A 15,514-nucleotide genomic window follows, 5' to 3' on the forward strand; every position below is an offset into this window, starting at 1 on the left:
ACGCAAACCATAGCGCCAACTAACGGTCAAAATATGGACTAAATATTCTAAAATATTGCCATTGATTTAACATTTTATGTGTTTCTAACAACATATTTTAGTACAAGAGAACAATTGTGGTTTATTAGAGCCTACAAGTATTTAAGGTCGAGGATCCCTTTAAGACACGTGTTCAGGTATCTGATGAAAAATATTGAGTTTTCGCTGAAGCGGCGGGGTCCAAAAAGGAAAGTGAAAAGACCCTCGGCATTTTGTCTCAAAACAAATTTTGAATAGAAACATAACTTGTTTTTTTGTTTTTTTTATTAGCTGCCAGTGACGGCTATAGACGTCCAATCCATTTGAACTTACATTGAAGTTACATAAATTTAATTGTGAAATCGCCATGCAAATTAATGACTTTTTGAACAATAGGCGCTAGACTGTCATTGGACTGATCATGAGCTGTTGCTTGTGCGACCTTGGTGGAAGGGGGACGGGTCCCGATAAGCTTTGGCTTTTTTTCCGTTCCCTTTGTCATGTCTCTTTTCATCTTCTTGGAGAAACAATATTTTTTATCTTTTTTTCTTCCTTTCATTTCTTCCCTTATTACATGATTTAATGCTGATGATGATGATGTTGATGTGATGATGATGATGACAAATGACAATGACAATAAATTCAATTCAACTCAGCACGGCGTGGCGTTTCGAGCCCGACGTGGCCGTTGTCTCGCTTCCGCCCGCGGGTGGGCGAAGGCCATTATTCAAGGGCCGCCGTTTCCGTGGAGACGAAAGTCACAATTGGGCCGGGGGGGTAGGAGTGAGGGAGCGCAAACATGTTTGCGTGTCAGCCCCGCCTCCCCCGAGACACCGGGAACATAAATGGCCAAGGCAAAAAAACAAATAGATAGTTGCTGGGATTTCACCTGCTAGGATAAAAACTAGAATTTGAAAAAAATCAAATAAAAGATGCAATTTAGCGTCTAACACCGTCAACGGAACTGAAATAAAACCATTCACAGCCACTCCTCCTAGTTGAAATGAATTGGACCATGGCAGGCGATGATTTCATTTTAGCTTCATGATGACTCAAATCCTGTACATTCCTGCTTCACTTCCACTTAATTTTGGATCACTTCCGTTTGATTTGGGGACATTTCTAAGGACATGTCCTGTTGCTATCCATTTGGGGGACACGTCCTGTTGCTAACAGGTCACAAAGTGTCAATGGGCTATAATTAGGGTTGTCCCGATGGTTATTTTGCTCCCGATCCGATCCCGATCGTTTTAGTTTGAGTATCTGCCGATCCCGATATTTCCCGGTCCGATTGCTTTTTTTTTTTTTTTTGCTCCCGATTCAATTCCAATCATTCCCGATCATTTTTCCTGATCATAAACATTTTGGCAATGCATTAAGAAAAAAAATGAATAAAACTCGGACTAATGTATACATTCAACATACAGTACATAAGTACTGTATTTGTTTATTATGACAATAAATCCTCAAGATGGCATTTACATTATTAACATTCTTTCTGTGAGAGGGATCCAGAGATAGAAAGTGTAACCCGAGTCTGATCTGTGCCGCCCCTCGTTCCGCTCCCACCTCTGACTAGGCTGGGACGCGAACCCGCGCACCGCGACGAATTCTAGTCGGCAGGCAAGTTCGGTAACCACTGCGCCAATAAAGCTCGAGCCAACGGCGCAGCCGTTAGCGTCCTTACATGAAGGAATCGGCGGGGAGGTTTCCACGTGCTACGGATACACTTTCTGTGTACCCGTCACAAAAGACTTGTAATTTTTAAAGGATAAATGTGACTTTGTATATTGTGACTAAATATTGCCATCTAGTGTATTTGTTGAGCTTTCAGTAAATGATACTGTAGCCATGCCCAATGCATGATGGGAAGTGCAACCATGACTGTGCGTAGTGACACCAATTGATATATCTTCTCTGCGTTGAGAAATAACATATGGTGTTGAGAAAAAGATAAGCTACTACCTTTCTTCCCCACATTGCTTCCCACGATATTTCTAATCGTATGGAGAGTGATTGCAAGGCTTTAGCCAATTAAATAAAGACTCCAAAGTAGGGCTGCAGCTATCGAATATTTTAGTAATCGAGTAATCGACTGAAAATTCTATCGATTAATCGAGTAATCGGATAAAACAAATATATTTTTAGGGGAAGAGCAATTATAAATACACATGAGAAAACAAGACATTTCATCTAATCTTGAACCATTTTCAGTCAATCATTGTCTTTATTTTCGATGTATATGGTTGAAAACAGCCAACAATTGCATCTCAGATGTAACTAGAATTGAAAAAAAAAAGACTAATTCACTGCTTTCACTCAAAAAAACCTTTAGATCTTATTAAAAATATATATATAAAAAATACCGTTACGCTTGATAACACACATCACTTAAAAGTTTGGATTTTTCCCCACGTGTTTCAATTGAATTTCTATTTTTAAGTTCTAGTTAAGTTTTAAGTTAGTCTAAACTGTAAGTCCTGATAGGATTTTGAGGTTTTGCGCGGTTCAAAATAAATGTATGATACAGGCTGTATTGGAGCACATTAGGGACCAGTGCTACTTGGTGTTTTATCCAGCAATGACTACTGAGCTAAAATTGATAGTTAGCATGATTAAGTTTTTATTTTACACCCTCATCACTCCAGAACGCTATGTCATGTTAAAGCCTGTATGTAAGACACGTTAGCCACGCATCGACAGTGCTCATAATTAATTGAAACCTAGCCCTCCGCAGGGCTAACGTTACGTGAGCTAGTAGCGACAGTAACGTCAATCTTATTTATTAGCGCTTAGCGCTCTACTGCTTTAAGATGGCGGCTGTTTACTAACGCTGCCCAGACGCGGCCGAGTCTGTCATTTCGCATCTAGTTCAACATACAAGTGATCTCTATGAGACGCATCAGACGCTACCTGTACCAACGTAGCATCGTGCGGGCTAGTATTTAGCAACGTCGGCGTCGTTTGTGGCGGCTGTCGGCTGCAGTCAGTTTTTTTTTTTTTTCCTTCTTCTTCTCCACACGTGACAGCGCGTTGTCCCGCATTAAAAGTAGTCCAAGCAAAACGTGATGCTTAGAGCTGTCAAAATAAACGATTACTCGAGGTGAATAAAATTACTCGGATCAGTTTTTAAACTCGAGTTACTCGAGTTGCTCGAGTACTCGTTTCAGCTCTACTCCAAAGACTGCCTAAATTCACTCTACTCATTTTACACTGCCTTTTAGCTCTATATATAGGTAAAACGGCGACTTTATAGATTGAACGCGACAATGCGTGAGTGGGTCGTGCAGCGCATGCGTTAATTGCATTAAATATTTTAACGTGATTAAGTTTAAAAAAATTAATTAACGGTCTTAACGCGATAAATTTGACAGTCCTACTTTAAGCCAAAACTAAAGACTCTGGATGAGTGTAAGACATTTTGTCTATAACGTGAAATACAATTAGAAAATTGATTTAATCAAAAAATATATATATATTAAAAAAAAGGCATGTCCGATATTTTTTTGCTGATTCCGATACTTTGAAAATGACGTGATCAGACTCGATCGATCGACATCTTTAGCTATAATGGTAAAACTTACAAGAACCTATGTTTTCTTGCCATTGAAAATGAATGGGAAATTTGGATGTACATGGCTGTCAATGGCATCCCATTAGAAATGAATGGGACAGTTTTTGGCAAATTTTGGGGGAACAGTTCTTTTGCCAAATTCTGTATACAACTTCTATGCCCCTTACGTCCTGGAATTATTGATGTGTAAATTATGCAATATGGTGAAAAGTAGCGTTTTTTGTTTTTTTTTCAGAATAAATCATGTTTATGGGCGAACGGAAAATTTTTGCGGGCCATTCGAAAAATTCCTTGCGTCGCGCGAAAATTTCGGTCATTATGACATTTGAATGGTGACGGCTGGTCGAACGGTTTGGGCAACGCGGCGCGACGACAAAATGCCATTCAAAAAATTTTTTTTTTTTTTTTTTTTTTTTACTATCATGGCCTTTGCCTTGCAAAGTAAGTAATTGTTGCCAACTGGACACCACGAACTGTATGTAGGAAGAAGAAAAAAAAAAAAAAAAGTCGGAGAGTTTAAGAGGACGATCGCCACGCTAAAACTAATGTTACTAAATTACCAGTTACATTTAGTGTGCGATGATCACTCAGCACAGACCGTTAAAGGCTAAAGCAACATTGCATATTCTCTCTAGCCAAGATAACACAAATCTTACTGTTTGTTTTAAAACAACCAAGCCTGGAGAGACTAACTACAAGTAAAATAAGCAAATGTTGTGCATTGTGAACACATGACAAAGTATGTTGCATTTACAGTGGGGCAAATAAGTATTTAGTCAACCACTAATTGTGCAAGTTCTCCCACTTGAAAATATTAGAGGCCTGTAATTGTCAACATGGTTAAACCTCAGCCATGAGAGACAGAATGTGGAAAAAACCCCAGAAAATCACATTGTTTGATTTTTAAAGAATTTATTTGCAAATCACGGTGGAAAATAATGATTTGGTCAATATCAAAAGTTCATCTAAATACTTTGTTATGTACCCTATGTTGGCAAAAACGGAGGCCAAACGTTTTCTGTAACTCTTTTCACACACTGTTGCTGGTATTTTGCCCCATTCCTCCATGCAGATCTCCTCTAGAGCAGTGATGTTTCGGGGCTGTCGTCGGGCAACACGGACTTTCAACTCCCTCCACAGATTTTCTATGGGGTTGAGATCTGGAGACTGGCTAGGCCACTCCAGGACCTTGAAATGCTTCTTAAGTTGTTGCCCTGGCTGTGTGTTTGGGATCATTGTCATGCTAAAAGCCCCAGCCACGTCTCATCGTCAATGCCCTTGCTGACGGAAGGAGATTTTCACTCAAAATCTCTCGATACATGGCCCCATTCATTCTTTCCTTTACACAGATCAGTCGTCCTGGTCCCTTTGCAGAAAAACAGCCCCAAAGCATGGTGTTTCAACCCCCGTGCTTCACAGTGGGTATGGTGTTCTTCGGATGCAATTCAGTATTCTTTCTCCTCCAAACACGAGAACCTGTGTTTCTACCAAAAAGTTCTATTTTGGTTTCATCTGACCATAACACATTCTCCCAGTCCTCTTCTGGATCATCCAAATGCTCTCTAGCGAACCGCAGACGGGCATGGACGTGTACTATCTTCAGCAGGGGGACACGTTTGGCAAGTCGGGATTTGAGTCCTTGGCTCCGCATTGTGTTACTGATAGTAGCCTTTGTCACTGTGGTCCCAGCTCTCTGTCGGTCATTCACTAGGTCCCCCCCGTGTGGTTCTGTGATTTTTGCTCACCGTTCTTGTTATCATTTTGACGCCACGGGGTGAGATCTTGCATGGAGGGAGATTATCAGTGGTCTTGTATGTCTTCCATTTTCAAATAATTGCCCCCACAGTTGATTTCTTTATACCAAGCGTTTTACCTATTGCGGATTCAGTCTTCCCAGCCTGGTGCAGGTATACAAGTCTGTCTCTGGTGTCCTTCGACAGCTTTTAGGTCTTGGCCATAGTGGAGTTTTGAGTGTGACTGACTGAAGTTGTGGACTGGTGTCTTTTATACCGATAATGAGTTAAAACAGGTGCCATTAATACAGGTAACGAGTGGAGCCTCGTTAGAAGAAGTTAGACCTCTTTGACAGCCAGAAATCTTGCTTGTTTGTAGGTGTCCAAATACTTATTTTCCGCTCTAATTTGCAAATAAATTCTTTAAAAATCAAACAATGGGATTTTCTGCTTTTTTTTTCCATATTCTTTTACATCCATTCAAAAGTGACAACATTTGTTGGACGACACTTCACGACATCTGTCATAAGCATTCATGAACGCTCATGACAGTGGCATGTCATAATTATGACTAATGCTGCAACGATTAATCGATGAACTTGAGTATTCGATTAGAAAAAAACATTGAAATTACAATTTGTTGCTTCGAGTATTTGTTTACTATAGTGGCATTGTAATGGTTTATTTTGAAAGTGTTTGCATTTCGTTTTATTGATTAGGGTGGATACAATGCCCTTCGGTCTGCCTCATTTCACATGGATGAATGCAGCTGCTCCCTGTTAAGACCAACGTAAGCTAAGTTTTTGTTTGAGCTAATGTTTTTTAATACAGTCACAATTTAGTTTATAGGTATATTGCCTGAACCATTTGTTAAGAGCATTGTAAAAATAAAAAGTTAGCATTTTATAGCATTTAAGCTAGCGGACTTTTGCTATGTAAGTGAGCCAATTGTACTTTTGTTGTACTTAGATCCTTATTTATTATTTTTTTATACCGTTTGAGGCTCAGCTCAGGTATTTGAATTTTTTTATGTTCCTTATCCGATTACTCCATTATTCGAACTAACTAGTTCATCGATTAATCGACTACTAAAATATTCGATAGCTGCAGCCCTAATTACAACAGTCTAATGTCGAGGTGGGAATCTTGGGGCACCTAATGATTTGATTACGATTCAGAGGCTATGATTGGATTATAAATCGATTATTGGTGCCCTCCCAGAAAGCAAAATACATCCCCGCCATAAGATATCCTTGCCATTGAAAAGTGGAGCATCAACGTGCGCTCTCTTTGATTTGGCAGGCAACCATTCAGGCTACGCTAATAAATGGACGCTGACGTCAGAGCTTTGCGTTTTCCGCGCCACTCTCAGACTCCGCGGCAACCGGGGCGGGGCCGGACCATTCCCTCCCCCTTCTTCATCTCGCGCACACTCGGATGGATCGGGTTCATCTCAGCGGGCGTAGCTATGGCCGCCTCGCTCACACAACTTGGAAAAGGTCACCGCGGCCAGACGGTCTACGTGCGGAGTGGAAATTTGTACAGACGGAGAAGCTTTATCATTCTTGTCTTTGCATGGGTTTTGCTAGCAAAATTCTGCACTAGTATAGCGTCCGTGTTCATGTCATTGACGGCGCTAGACGTCACATTTATTTTGAGTAGGAGGGGCAATGTCACCTCCTGTCAATTATATGTCATTTACAGCACATTTTGAGGCATTCTGGGGTCACTTCCTGTACATTTTGGGTGATTTCCTGTTGATTTTAGAGCATTTTCAGGTAGCTTCCTGTAGATTTTGGGTCACTTCCTAGTCATTTTGGGTGATTTACAGGTCACTTCCTGGTCATAAGTCTCTTCCGGTTGCAGATACTTAATAATCATTCAGTAAAGTGTCATGTCTTAACCCTTTATTGCCAAATATATCACATTTGGTACACCTAAAATTTCATGATTTTGGGACCGATTCAGAATTTTGACATTTCTTTTTGAAAAAAAAAAAAAAAAAACGATGGATGCTAGTCAACACATGCATGCAGGTTCCATGAGAAAAAAAAAACAGGATTAACGAGGGTTATAGATATTAGAGTGCTTATTACTAGGGCTGTCAAACGATTAAAATTTTTAATCGAGTTAATTACGGCTTAAAAATTAATTAATCATAATCGCAATTCAAACCATCTCTAAAATATGCCATATTTTTCTGTAAATTATTGTTAAAATGAAAAGACACAAGACGGATATATACATTCAACATACGGTACATAAGTACTGTATTTGTTTATTATAACAATAAATCAACAAGATGGCATTAACATTATTAATATTTTGTTTAAGCGATCCATGGATAGAAAGACTTGTAGTTCTTAAAAGATAAATGTTAGTACAAGTTATATAAATGTTATATTAAAACCCCTCTTAATGTTTTCGTTTTATTAAAATTTGTAAAATTTTCAATCAAAAAATAAACTAGTAGCTCGCCATTGTTGATGTCATTACACCATGCTCACTCCCCAAACCCATAAAATCATTTGGACCCAAGCGCCAGCAGAGGGCGCCAAACAACAAAAAACAGGTACCAAGTAACAAGCGGACATTACACAAGTGTCATTTCAATCTTAGTGGGGCATGTGTGTTAATTGCGTCAAATATTTTAACGTCATTAATTTTAAAAATTAATTACCGCCAGTCAACGCGATAATTTTGACAGCCCAGCTTATTACACATATTCATTTTGACTTTTCTTTTTACAAATTTGAAAAAAAGGTTTCATTAGGACCTAATTTTTCAAATTTTGGGATTCTCTGATAATTGCTTCATGTTGCAGGTATTTAAGGGATAATTATGACGGTCTTATGACAGTCTTATGACAAGTATTACCTAATAACCTAAATAAATAAACAAATGAGCCGCACTGGACTACAAGCCGCAGGATTCATAATGAAGGAAAAAAGTAGCGGCTTATAGTCCAAGAAATACGGTATGTATAATGTTTGGATATATGCAGTGTTGTTAATAACGGCGTTAGAATATAACGGCGTTACTAACGGCGGTATTTTTTTCAGTAATGAGTAATCTAATTCATTACTTTTCTCATCTTGGCAACGCCGTTACCGTTACTGAGGCGGGAAAGGCGTGCGTTACTAAGTTGGTTGAATAAAAAAAGTCTGAGAGATACGGACTCACGGAGACGAGAGAGCAGAGCAGGAGTGGGGAAGACGCCATTCCAAACGCGATGCTAGGTGGCTCCAATAATACCTGACTGTAGCCATAGCCTACAAACTATGCCCACATGATACGGTAGATATCACATATTATAGAACTAGATGCAAATGACAGACACGGCTGCATTGGCAACATGTTTTAAGGACTACATGCGTTTGTAAACACCCGCCATCTTAAAGCAGTAGACCTCTCAGGAAGGCTCTGTTGTAGAGAACCTTCCTAGCGAAGCTAGTAACTTTTTATCTAAAATGCTCCTAAATTGGCAAAATCTTGACTTAAATCTATCTTTAAATGATGAAACAGTTTTTAAACTTACACATGTTGAAATTAGACAGAAAGGAACTAATGCAATAACGGGAGCAATTTTAACAACTTTAACGGTTAATTCACAACTTTAAATGACTCCCACACATAGCAAAGGTTACTAGTTATTGCAATACCCCTGTGTCTAGTTAAGTGGAGGGTAAAGAATTGGGCTAGGGCCAATTGTCCCCGAAACCCTCTAAACTTCACATTGTGTGACCTGTTTTTGTTTTTTTTTGAGAAAAAAAACATGAAAATTATTATTTAATTGCAATGTTTTTCCTTATTCAGATTTGTTTCAAAACTACAGTTACAGTTAGACTTCACTTTGATGTTTGAATTTTGTTGTTTTATCACAATAGATTGGTTTATTTACATTTCAAAAACCAGAAGCCATTCATTTACGAATGTGATTGGACTTTACATATTTAAATGTTCAGATATTAAGATTTGAATGAGGCAAAATAACATGCTTTTTCTCTCAAATATATTCATTTGTTTCAGATGTACTGTCATTATTTTCTGTATAAAAATTAATTTGTTGATCAAAAAGTCTTTTTTTCAAACTTGAGTCTTGAAAAAGAGGGGGTCGTCTTATAATCAGGGCCGTTTTATATTCGGGCCAATACGATATTGGCTGCACAATTCAAAATGAGGGGGGGGGGGGGAAGTAGCAGCTGTCCGAAAATTACGTAAATATTACTGTTTGTTCTTATCAAGCCCGTACATCTAAAAGTGGATCTTTTTTCACTTAAATCAAGAAAGATTTGCTTTCAAATAATGTTTTGAACTACAGTGCCCTCCATAATTATTGGATTTATAATAATTATGTGTTTTTTAGCTCCTAATATATTCTTTTTTTCTAAATAATATCCATAATAAAATCCAACCTTCAATACAAGTGCATTTATTCAGTGGGGAAAAAATCCCACATAAAGAAATAATTACTAATTAATTAATCATTAATAATAATTAATAATTAATTGGGTCAGCATCACTGATCCACCCCCATACTTCACAGTGGGTATGAGGTGCTTTTCAGCATGCGCATCTTTCGTGGCATGCCAGACCCACTTAGTGTTTGTTGCCAAAAAGGACCAAAGCACACGGTCCCAGTTGAAGCCTGGGAAAGTATTAACACCAGGGGTGCTAATAATTGTGACACACATTATTTGATGTCAAATAATTATTTCTTTATGTGGGATTTTTTCCCTACTGAATAAATGCACTTGTATTGAAGGTTGGATTTTTCTCTTTTTTTCCATTAAGGTCCCATATTATTTGAATTAAAAAAAATATTAGAAGGTAAAAACCACATAATTATTATAAATCCAATAATTATGGAGGGCACTGTATATCTGTTATTGAATTCAGAAGATTAAGCTTTTTTCATATTAAATATACTACCATAATTTTCGCACTATAAGGCGCTCCTGACTATAAGCCGGCACCCACCGAATTTGGCACGAAAACCGCATTTGTTCATAGATAAACTGCACTGGACTATAAGCCGCAGCTGTCCTCACTATATTATGGGAAATTTACACCAAAAGATATTAACCGGTAACACTTTATTTGACATCATACGACTGTCATAACACCAAATGAACCACCATGAAGCTTTGCAGCCAATTGGTTGAAAGCTTCATTGCTTCAAGAAGCTTCATTTATCCATCACTGCTCCGTTGAGGGAGACAGTCAACCTCTGCTGCCACCTGCTGTCAAAACTGTTTTCATCCAACATGCCTCTTAGCATGCATTGCGGCGCTACAGATGTAAATAAAATAAAAAAATCATGTTCTGTGCTAATTATTTCTTCAGTTACTGTTCTAGTTGTCTCATTAATTGCTAGTTATGGAAATTGGTAACACTTTATTTGAAAGTGGGGTCATAAGACTGTCATTAGATAATCATAATTAACACATGACATTGTTATGAGCATTAATGAATGCTTATAACAAATGTCATCTTGTGCCATCCGGCAAATGATCTCACTTTTTAATGGATGTAAACGATCCGAGCTGGACATAAATGGAGATAATGATATAATTTTCCAGATGACACTTCATGACATAAGCATTCAGTAATGCCTATGATCGTGTCATGTCATAATTATGACGATCTTATGAGTCTTGTGACGCCGCTCTCAAAGTGTTATCTATTAACCCAAATAAATCAACAAATAAACCGTGCTGGCCTATAGACCCTACTCACCTACGTCACAAAATGGGCGTGTCGCTGTTTCCGGCCGCCATATTGTACCTATTTTTTAGACCTATTCTCACTGTTTTCAATTAGTCGAGCAAGTTATAGAGCAATTCATGGAAGCCCCGGTGTTATCTGACGCTGTAAACTCATTGGATGCGTTGCATAAAAGGCGTGACGTGGAAAAGCTTCAGTTTATCCATTCGCCAGATCCGTATTTGATGCCTTAATCGATGTTTTTCGACCCGCTGGCTTCGCCGGCTTTGCCTGACATCTGCTATCCTGATATTTACAACTATCTTGTCCACACAAAATCAGCCTATTCTCACAAAAGTTTGAAAAACTTTAAGAGCTTGGAGGCTTATAAATGCTACGTTGCTGGTTGGGTGAAACAGGTCCTCGTACACAAAAATTCGGCAGGAATCTTGTGCTCGGAAGGTGAGTTACGAAATTTTCAATTCAAAATCTTTTGTTCTTGCTAACATCCACTGTCAAGTATAATGTATTTCATGTCATTTTTCAATGGAGCTAGGGCTTTTAATGTTTATATGGTGTAGCGATAGCACTCTCACTACATACATATATAATATGTAATAAATATGAAGTGCGATAGCACTACTCCAGATTGTCCCTAGTTGAATTTATTTTTTGGCTTTTGGCCTCAATAGTGAAATTGTAAATTAATTGTATGACAACTGTCTGATTATCCCCTTATAATTATATATTTTTAGGTAGTTCATTCACAACGTCTGAGTGTATGTTGTCGGCGATTAGCCTAGCAATGATCTTAATTGTGGTTGTCAGCCCAAAACCCTCTAAATATATATTAAATGCATCTTACCAGATATAAAATGACTACTACATAATCTGTGGTAGTCGTTTGGAGCCCATTTTTCTCGTCGAATTGCAGCAGTCAATCTCGGTCTCCTCTCCGGGTCTCTCGGAATACGGTAAAACTTCAAGTCTCTCCGTCTATCTTCTCTGTTTTTGCAACCGACCGCCACACACGACTTCACCATTTTGATTATTAATGCTAACGAGCAGAAAAACACGCCATAATAGGAGGAATTTACGAAGCGCTAATGCATTAACATGACGAGTATACGGACAACATGGCGCGGGGGTGTGGCTGTGACGTCACGTGAGTAGGGTCTATAAGCCGCAGGATTCCAAATGAGGGCAAAAAGTAGCGGCTTATAGTCCGGAAATTACGGTGATTAATTTTTTTAAATGAGTCTGTTTAATTTATTTTCAGCTAGCTATTTTTCGTATTTCAAGACATCCAAGTGAGTGAAATTTACTTGAAGGCAGATAGTTTATTTCTTGTAGATTTACAGTGAAAACAAGTGAGTTTTAAAGTGTGTTTTTGCCGAGTGAGTTCAGCTCGTGCTAACTTTTGAAAAGATGTCCGCTGGTTTAACAACTCAATAACTTGAAGAATTGCGCTCGGCGTTTTGGCGCGTTTAAATATTTTACAGGACACAAAATATCGCCCTTCTAATCAATAATATATTAACTATTTTAAGTACAGAACTTGTTACACCTTGCACACCAAAGTCAGGGGGAGGGGTGTCATCAGTCATGCTACATCAAATGTTTTGGTGGAAAACACAAAGGGGAAAAAAAGTAGACGATATACTTTCCGATGAAAGTGCAACGGAACCGAAAAACTTTCTACATTGGAGAAGCATCTGACGCACCGAGCGCACCTTTGGCTCAAAAAAGGACCGCCAACGGTGGGAACCGCTCCGACGACGCATCGCTTACCGGGTTAAAAGGATGCTTCGGTCCAGTCCGGTTCGGTCCGGTCCGAAAAAGAAAAGAAATGGAGGCAAACAATCGCTCCGAGCGCGATAGGAGAAGATGACGAGGCTGCCGGGCCAGCCAGCCCAGCTGTAGCCTGCGACCGCGCGCGCTTGGTGCGTGCTCGTGCGCGACAGCTTCGTCAGGTGGACGGGCGGGGCGCATCGACGGTGGCAGGTCACGTGTGCGGGAGAAGGAATGGGCGGGAAAAGTCAAAGGCGAAGGTGCGTAGAATAGCTAAACATTGGACAAGTGCAGGTGTGAAGGTGGGCCAGAACGGTCCAGAACGCAGTTCCGGTATGAGATTTGGCACCGGAACGGAGCAGAACGGTGCTTTGATCCCAAAATTATAACAGATTTTCATTCAAAATTGTATTTGAAAGTAACATACGTAACCAAAATAAGTATAAATGACTTACATTATGCACAGTGAAATGGAATATCTTTTGAAAATACCACAAACATTGACGTATATATATATATATATATATATTAGGGCTGTTAAACGATAAAATTTTTTAATCAAATTAATCACAGCTCAAAAATTAATTAATCGTAATTCAAACCATCTATAAAATATGCCATATTTTTCTGTAAATTATTGTTGGAATGGAAAGATAACATACGGTACATAAGTACTGTATTTGTTTATTATAACAATAAATCAACAAGATGGCATTAACATTAATATTCTGTTAAAGCGATCCATGGATAGAAAGACTTGTAGTTCTTAAAAGAGAAATGTTAGTACAAGTTATAGAAATGTTATATTAAAACCCTCTTAATCTTTTCGTTTTGATAAATTTTGTAAAATTAGTAGCTCGCCATCGTTGTCAATAATTACACAATGCTCATAGTGCTTAAACGCATAAAATCAGTCGCACCCAAGCGCCAGCAGAGGGCGACAAAAAACAAGTAACAAGTGGACATGACTGTGCTGTCATTCTAATCTGAGCGGGGCATGTGCGTTAATTGCGTCAAATATTTTAACGTGATTAATTTGAAAAATTAATTACCGCCCGTTAATGCGATACTTATGACAGCCCTAATATATATATATATATTATATAAGAAAATAAGTAGCATAACATAGGTAAATGAACAGAAATAAGTCCAAAGTGCACATAAACTATACTGCCAAATGTACCACATTTTAGACAAGCATTTCTGGACCTTGTTTAAGTAAAAAAAATTTTAAAAAGTTTAAAACCTTATTGTGTTCAATCTTACTTTAGCGATATGTGTTTTACCACGACAACTGCATGTAATGCTAACTGTATCATTTCAACTGGGGCCACGGCGGGGCGGCAGTGCTCGTCGCCGGGAATGAACGCCGAACATAGCCCATTCTCTGCCGACATTGGAGCACGGAGCTGCTCATGGCCAAGCCGAGGAAAGGGCATTCTCGGTGGGCATGCAAAGAGGACCCTGGTCGACAAGCCGCCAATCGCCAACCACAAATGCAAGCCACTTCCTTATTAAAACGTGTGCGATGATCCCAGAATTTGACATAATACAAAATACGATATTTACTCCAATCCAATGTTCCTACAGCTGAATTGTTTACGCCAATCTCGGGGTGAACGGGAATGCTGCAATTTTTTTCTCCAGCACATTTGGTTGGCGTGACGCGACAAATAAATGAATTAATCTACAAAATCAAAAGCCGTGGAACAGTGGACCAGCTCTACACCCTCAGCAGGGTCCTCGAGGGTGCATGGGAGTTCGCCCAACCAGTCTACATGTGTTTTGTGGATTTGGAGAAGGCGTTCGACCGTGTGCCTAGGGGAATCCTGTGGAGGGTGCTCCGGGAGTACGGGGTACCGAGCCCCTTGGTAAAGGCTGTTCGGTCCCTGTACGACCGGTGTCAGAGTCTGGTCCGCATTGCCGGCAGTAAGTCGAATTCGTTCCCAGTGAGGGTTGGACTCCGCCAAGGCTGCCCTTTGTCACCGATTTTGTTCATAACTTTTATGGACAGAATTTCTAGGCGCAGCCAAAGCGTTGAGGGGGTCCGGTTTGGTGACCTCAGCATTGAATCTCTGCTTTTTGCAGATGATTTAGTGCTGTTGGCTTCATCAAGCCGTGACCTCCAACTCTCACTGGAGCGGTTCGCAGCTGAGTGTGAAGCGGTTGGGATGAAGATCAGCACCTCCAAATCCGAGACCATGGTCCTCAGTCGGAAAAGGGTGGAGTGCCCTCTCCGGGTCGGGGATGAGATCCTGCCCCAAGTGGAGGAGTTCAAGTATCTTGGGGTCTTGTTCACGAGTGACGGTAGGAGGGAGCGGGAGATCGACAGGCGAATCGGTGCGGCGTCTGCAGTAATGCGGACGCTGCACCGGTCCGTAGTGGTGAAGAAGGAGCTGAGCCGAAAGGCAAAGCTCTCGATTTACCAGTCGATCTACGTTCCTACCCTCACCTATGGTCACGAGCTTTGGGTCGTGACCGAAAGAACAAGATCCCGGATACAAGCGGCCGAAATGAGTTTCCTCCGCAGGGTGTCCGGGCTCTCCCTTAGAGATAGGGTGAGAAGCTCGGTCATCCGGGAGGGACTCGGCGTCGAGCCGCTACTCCTCCGCGTAGAGAGGAGCCAGCTGAGGTGGCTCGGGCATCTGGTTCGGATGCCTCCCGGACGCCTCCCTGGAGAGGTGTTCCGGGC

General features: G+C 40.0%; 1 protein-coding gene across 1 annotated transcript in view; it reads right to left on the minus strand.

The window, feature by feature from the left end:
• The window catches only part of fhdc1 (FH2 domain containing 1), a 43,067-nt gene extending 30,134 nt beyond the window's left edge, over positions 1 to 12,933 (minus strand). Inside the window, exon 1 of the mRNA XM_057843371.1 lies at positions 12,823 to 12,933. The gene's annotated coding sequence lies outside the window, so the exon portion shown is untranslated. The remainder of the gene's footprint in view (positions 1 to 12,822) is intronic.
• Positions 12,934 to 15,514: the final 2,581 nt, after the last annotated feature.

Source organism: Corythoichthys intestinalis, chromosome 8 (assembly GCF_030265065.1).
Source record: "Corythoichthys intestinalis isolate RoL2023-P3 chromosome 8, ASM3026506v1, whole genome shotgun sequence".
Lineage (NCBI taxonomy): Eukaryota > Metazoa > Chordata > Actinopteri > Syngnathiformes > Syngnathidae > Corythoichthys > Corythoichthys intestinalis.